Source organism: Delphinus delphis, chromosome 12 (assembly GCF_949987515.2).
Source record: "Delphinus delphis chromosome 12, mDelDel1.2, whole genome shotgun sequence".
NCBI classification, from domain to species: domain Eukaryota; kingdom Metazoa; phylum Chordata; class Mammalia; order Artiodactyla; family Delphinidae; genus Delphinus; species Delphinus delphis.
In genome coordinates, this window is record NC_082694.2 from 83387354 (window position 1) to 83393716 (window position 6363).

Consider the following 6363-nt stretch of genomic DNA (forward strand, 5'->3'; position numbering starts at 1 on the left):
GTTGGGTCCCTTCCACTTAAAGCATTGTGTTAATGGCAACACTTTCTACTTTAGAATATGCTGAGCAGTGAGTCCGTTAATGCCCTTTAGAAAAAAAGGGGACTCCCTCTTTTGAGGGCAATACTTTTTTTTTTTTGGCGGTACGCGGGCCTCTCACTGCTGTGGCCTCTCCCGCTGCGGAGCACAGGCTCCGGACGCGCAGGCCCAGTGGCCACGGCTCACGGGCCCAACCGCTCTGCGGCATGTGGGATCTTCCCGGACCGGGGCACGAACCCGTGTCCCCTGCATCGGCAGGTGGACTCTCAACCACTGCGCCACCGGGGAAGCCCAAGGGGGCAATACTTTTATTCCACATTGCTTGAAGCATTATGTGAAGATTAATTCTTGTATCTTTTCTTTGTCCTCAGACACTGTTTTCTGCAGCATATCACAGCCTTGGCCTAGGACCATCAAGGAAGTACTTAAACCCTAGAAGCATGGCAGAGTTAGGATTTACTCAGCTAGCAAAGAGGATTATTAAGGGCTTTCTTGGGATATGAATTACTAAGTGGGTTTGAAACTGGGTTGAGTCCCAAGTAAAAATCAGTACAATAGGCCTTACTACTCTAGGCTCCTAAGTTCTTTCATTTGAGCTGGAATACAGCTCTTTGAGGAGTATCTAAGGTTCTTACCAAATGCCTATGAAAAGAGTTGTATTACTGTAATTTGAACTAAAGATTTAGGAATTTCATTGCTAATTTAGACAAATGAAATTATATACTGTAGACTTGTTTGAGATGAGATTTATTTGCCTATATACAAAAATCACCATTTTTCTTTCTGTGACAGCAGATGACATTGTTGAAAACTAGAAAAGTTCTGCTTAAAAGTCAATTAAAATTTAACTTAGGGTGCAGCCTGGCTTTCTTTCCACTCTGGAAATGTAGGGGAGATAAACCCACTTAATGAGGCTCAGGTCAACCTCATTTCTGAGGACGCGTGTATGTGTATACTAGAAGTCGGCATTTATTGAAAAAACTTCCTGCCCCTCACTCATCTTATGAGCGCCACTCCACAGCATCTGACTTGAATAACTCGACCCTGAAGGGGAGACCAAACTACTTGTATTTTATTTTCTGCTGGCATCACCTTATGTTTTTTGCCCACTTGGAATTAGTGCTGAGCACTCTCTCCATCCTAGAGCCGTGGGTCTTCAGACACGGCCCTGCATTTCAGCCATTCTTCTTAACAGGTGGTGTTCTTTCAGCTCTTCTGGAACTTAGAACCTTGGTGCGTTCAGTGGAAAGATTTCAGAAGACTATTGTGTCCTGAGACTGGGGCAACGCCACTACTTTGGAACTAGGAACATAAATGGGACAAGATTACTTGTCTGTTCCTACAGCTGCGTGATGTGAGAGACATGTGACCTAGCGGAAAAAGATCTAGCTTACACGAGCATTCGTTCATTCACTTACTCGTTAAATATATTGAGTGCCTGTTATGAGCCAAGGACTATACTGGGTACTAGTACTTGCAGCTTTGCCACTTTTTTAGTTGTAGGCCTAATCTCTCTCAGCTTCAGTTTTCTTACCTATGAAAGAGACACCTGCCCGGCCTGTGAGCCAATATGTGAAAGTATTTCCAAGTGTAAATGGGTTGTGAGATATACATATGTGGAATACTTGGTGAGCAGCAGGACAACCTAATTTCAGAATTGGAAAGTTCTAATAAAGTGAAACTAGTCTTGTGGAAGAGAAAACCGTGGGACCACACTTGGAGCAGACCTATTGCCCTAGATTTTCAAGGGCATAGTAGACAAAAAGAAAATGACCGAAAAAAAAAAAACTTAAGCAGTGGTTTTGCTTCTAATTAGCATTCGCTGATGGAGCAGATGGGGAAAGGTTGTTCTGTTGACATGAGAAAAAAATCAGGAACAAGTACCAAGAGGAAATGCCTTTGTTTCTCAACAGGTAACTTCAGTAAGTGATTGATAGTGCCACAGGGCCGTAATTGTCAAACTTCAGCATGCATCGTGATCACCTGGGGAGTTTGCTAAAACAGATTTTGATTCAGTAGGCTTGAGGTAGGGCCCATAGATAATGTGCATTTCCAGCAACTTCCCAGGCGATGCTGATGCTAATGATCAGGGCTTGGTAGGTACTTAGGAAACCACTGCCTTAAGGAAGCATGAACAATTAAGGCCAAAGAAAAGATCAGGTGATTTTCACAGCAGGGGAGTAAAAAGTCAGTTAAATGATTCTGAATCTAGCAGCACACGGTTGAGATTTGTGCCCACCTGAGGCTAATGAATGAGAGGGCCTTCTTGTCACCAACTGAAGTTGATTGGGTTGATTATGCAGAAGAGCACAGGAGGCTCCGGTTCACTCTGCCTCGACTCTCAGTCATGCCCATGTTAATGGTTTTGTATTTAAAGTAAAAATAGGGGATTCCCTGGTGGTCCAGTGGTTACGACTCTGTGCTCTCAGTGGCAAGGGCCCAGGCTTGATCCCTGTTCAGGGAATTTAAATCCCACAAGCCGTGCAGTGTGGCCAAAAAACAACAAAAAAAGTAAAAATAAAATACAGTTATACTCTAATACTGAACAAGCAGATTTCGTGATTTGACAAGATGCCGTGGAGGTGAGTTAGAACTGATCCTTAAGGTTTTAGGTAAGGAGGATCCATCTGGCTGGTGGATGTGAGGTTAGAGGTCTGCTTTCAGCATTAATGGGAGATCAGTGTTGGGAGATTGGCCTAAAGCTTGAGGCAGGAAGCCAGGGATGTATCAACAGTGGGCGGGAGGCCCAGAAACTTGTTAGGGCACCATGTGAGCTGACTAATGGCTCTATGGGTCACCAGGGTCAAAGTAGAGGCCCAATATTCCTGTTACAAGGTAGAGCACTTGAGTTCCTTCTGTTCTGATTCGTCAATCCTAAATTGTTGATTCAGGGCAAAATAAAATGCAAATGAGCTTTCTTTCTTAAAGATAAGCTAGAGGGGCTTCCCTGGTGGCGCAGTGGTTAAGAATCCACCTGCCAATGCAGGGAACATGGGTTCGAGCCCTGGTCTGGGAAGATCCCACATGCCGTGGAGCAGCTAAGCCCGTGCGCCACAACTACTGAGCCTGTGTGCCCTACAGCCGGTGCTCCGCAACAAGAGAAGCCACTGCAGTGAGAAGCCCACACACCACAACAAAGAGTGGGTCCCGCTCGCAGCAACTACAGAAAGCCCGCGCTCAGCAACAAAGACCCAACATAGCCAAAAAAATAAGTGATGAAAATTCCTGATGGCTCTGGGGAGATAGTACTTCTTAGATAGAAACGAGTATACTAGTCTCTTTCTCCTTAGTTCTTTACAGGCTAAACTATTGGGTTGGCCAAAAAGTTCATTCGAGTTTTTCTGTATGTTGTTACAGAAAAACCCAGATAAATTTTTGGCCAACCCAATAGAATAAGAGGTTGCAAACCCAGATCAGGCTGCCCTCACTGTCTTTCTCTTCTTAAGAAGACTCTCAAGGGCAAATATCCCTGTACCTTTCCAGGGGCTAAGAGCTCTTAACTGTAAAAAGAGCACTGGACCCTCTCATTCTCTCAAAATAGATGCCTCACTCTTGAATTCTGCATTCTGTGCTCATCTTGAGTACCCTGTTGTGGAGGCATTGGAGGTGACAACTGGTGAATGACGGGCCTTCCAGCTGTTCTCTTTCTGTATATTCTGCTGGGTGGATGGTCCTGTTACTACCAACTGTTGGATTGCACACTCATCTGTCAGATGACAGTCAGAAACTAGCCGGCCTCAGCCAGGGCCCATTTTCAGGAGTTGTCTAAAGAGTTACCACCGTTTAGGCAACAAAGCCATGGACTGGAGATCTGAGTCCTGGCCTATCATTCCTGCTATTAACTTGCTGTGGGACTTTGGGAAAATCAATGAACTTTCTGTAAACTTCAGGAAGGCCTAGGGATTCTATGAAGATGGTTCAGGAGTACTTCAAACCCAGTGCTCTCCTTTGATCTATTTTACACATTAAGTTTCTGCAAAAGATTTCTTTTGGAGCTAGAGCGCTACAGCTAAAAACAATAACAACCCAAAAAAAGACTTGAAAACATCGCCAAACTGGATGACACACATTCCCTTGTTTACTTAAAATTCACATCTTTGACACTAACTGGAGTTTTTAATGGATGTCTACTTTGAAATTATTTCCAGAACAAGGCAGAATGTATAAATCTACAGTGCTCACTTCAGTAGCACATAGACTAAAATTGGAACGATGCAGAGAAGATTAGCATGGCCCCTGCGCAAGGATGACATGCAAATTTATGAAGCATTCCATATTTTTGAGAGGGGGAAGGGTAAGCTGGGATGAAGTGGGAGAGTGGCATGGACATATATACACTACCAAATGTGAAATAGATAGCTAGTGGGAAGCAGCTGCATAGCACAGGGGGATCAGCTCAGTGCTTTGTGACCACCTAGAGGGGCGGCATAGGGAGGGTGGGAGGGAGACGCAAGAGGGAGGAAATATGGGGATATATGTATATGTATAGCTGATTCGCTTTGTTATACAGCAGAAACTAACACACCATTGTAAAGCAATTATACTCCAATAAAGATGTTAAAAAAAATCATTACATAACCAGATAGTTGTAGTGATGAAATATTGAGGGCTGTACATGATACTAAAAATAAGCCAGCGTTGTAATTCTGCATCGACTTATTTGTCTGATCTGTACTGCTTCAGAGCAAGCCAGTAAATAAATGGTAATGTCCCCCCAGGCAACTCTGTTACATTCAGGCTCTTCAGTGTGACTGGTCCCTCAGAAGCAGAGCACAGGACTGCACGGTGGCCACGCAGATCAGAATTAGGGAACCTCTGCTCTGGAGAGAGGCACCACTGGACAGGGAGTTCTCCCTGATTTTCATGCATAATCTGAACAGTGTGGAATCAAGAGTGCTTCTTTCTGTTGTCTAGATTCTAAGGTGTTTTTGTAAGTAGATCTCTCATTGATTGGGATCCTAGACCCTGACCTCTTAGCTCCCTGCAGGGATGTCATGGTCAACTTGGAGACCACCCACTGCCCAACTCTGAGGACACCATTCACATCAACTACAATGTAAGTGAGTGCTGTCCCCTTAAAGAGTCTGCAGACACCCCACACCTGATTGTACCTCCTTTTCCTAAGCCACAATGTGGGTAAACAATACGCTTTTATAGAAGAAGGACAAGCTCATTCCTAATCAGCTAGTACTCTCTAAGCCTAAATTTGCTTATTTGTGTAATGAATTTTTATTGAGCACCAACCCCCTCTGGCCCCAAGCCAACATCCCTCTGGAAAATTAACTGGCTATTTCAAAGGCATAAAAAGCACTCCACTAAGATCCTAACACTTTTCTTTCAGGGCCTGTCTACCCATGGCTTTGCTTCTTCTCTTTCAATCTCCTGCTGTCTGATCTCTTGAGCATCTTATAATTCACAAGAGGCTCTCTGCCAGTGGGCAGGACAGGGGGAGAGGAGAGGGGGAAAGGAAGCCAGGCACACAGCTACTTGATAGTAGCTTTGGCAAGTAAACAAGGAGGTTAAATTGCTGGGTTAGGTCAAAAATGTGGGAGTTAACGTGTGGATTTTATTGTTCACCCTCAAGCAAGAATAAACTAGAATTTGCCAAAAAGCAAAGAGTGAATCATTCAAGAATATTAACCAGTTATTTTATTTTCTGGGGACAGATTCATGAAATAAGGTTCCTTGAACGGAGTCAGTCCCCATGCCCTATAGCAAGTTTTCTCCAAACAGTGCATCAGCCCAGGATGAGAAGAGCTTTCCCCCAACTAAGAACAGAAACAAAGAGCTTGGGGAGGGAGGGGCTTGGGTCCACACCTACCATGACCTGGCCTCAAGAATTCTTGGAGAAAATGGGAACAGCTGAAGAATAATGATTAAATCATGAGAGCTTTCATATTAAACATTAGAATTAGGCAGGGAGAAGTAAAATAAAATGTAAATTTATTCTCTTCCGTGCTGGCGACCCTCTGGCAGACCGGCTTTGAAAGACCAAATGTATGCATAATGTATAGCTTTTCTGTTTTTTTCTTTCATCATTCAGTTGCCCCAACAAACTGCTTTAAAATGCTACAGTTATTTCCCTACATCTCTACCAGATAAAGACCAGCCTCTCTCATTTAACCCTATGAGGTAGGTACTTTCCATTCCCTATTTTAAATGTAAGGCTAGGAGAGTTTCAGTGATGTGTCAAACAGATGGTAGATTGTTCACATCCAGGCTGTTTGGCTCCAAAGTCCATGCTGTTAGCATCTAAGACTTAATGAAATCCTCAAAGAACAAAGCAGGATTGAGTGGTTAAAGTATAAATTATGGAATAACAAAAGA

At 43.7% G+C, this 6363-nt stretch overlaps 1 non-coding gene across 1 annotated transcript; it reads left to right on the top strand.

Moving 5' to 3' along the window:
• Nucleotides 1–4210: 4210 nt before the first annotated feature.
• LOC132435669 (U6 spliceosomal RNA) lies at nt 4211–4317 on the top strand. The gene has a single exon (XR_009521612.1). It is a non-coding gene; the product is annotated as a U6 spliceosomal RNA (small nuclear RNA).
• The last annotated feature ends 2046 nt before the right edge of the window (nt 4318–6363 follow it).